Below are 650 nucleotides of genomic sequence, written 5' to 3'. Positions count from 1 at the left end.
CATTATATTTGATACATTTACACGTTGTGAAGTAATCACAGCCGAGCTAATTAACATATGCCTCACCCCACATGGTTATTTTCTTTTTCTTCCTTTCTTTCTTTTCTTTCTTTCTTTCTCTTTCTTTCTTTCCTTTCTTTCTTTCTTTTTCTCCCTTTCTTTCTCTCTCTTTCTCTCTCTCTTTCTCTCTTTCTTTCTTTCTTTCTTTCTTTCTTTCTTTCTTTCTTTCTTTTTCTTTCGTGGTGAGGACACTTAAGATCTACTCTCTTAGGAGGCACCTGGGTGGCTTAGTCAGTTGGCTCAGGTCACAATCTCCCAGTTTGTGAGTCTGAGCCTCACATCAGGCTCCCTGCTGTCAGCACAGAGCCTGCTTCAGATCCTCTGTCCCGTGCTCTCTGCCCCTCCCCCACTTGCGCTCTCCCAAAAATAAATAAATATTAAAAAAAAAAAAGATCTACCTTCTTAGCAAATTCCAAGTGCACAATATAGTAGAATTGCTAACTATGTTCCCATAACCGTACATTAGCTCTCCAGAGCTTAATCACTTTGCGTAACTGAAACTTTGCGCTCCTTGAATAACATCTCACCCTTTCCCCCTCCACAGCCCTGAGGAACCACCAATGCACTCTCTACTTCTGTGAGTTTGCCTA

Source organism: Neofelis nebulosa, chromosome 10 (genome assembly GCF_028018385.1).
Source record: "Neofelis nebulosa isolate mNeoNeb1 chromosome 10, mNeoNeb1.pri, whole genome shotgun sequence".
Lineage (NCBI taxonomy): Eukaryota > Metazoa > Chordata > Mammalia > Carnivora > Felidae > Neofelis > Neofelis nebulosa.
This window is presented reverse-complemented; position numbering follows the sequence as displayed.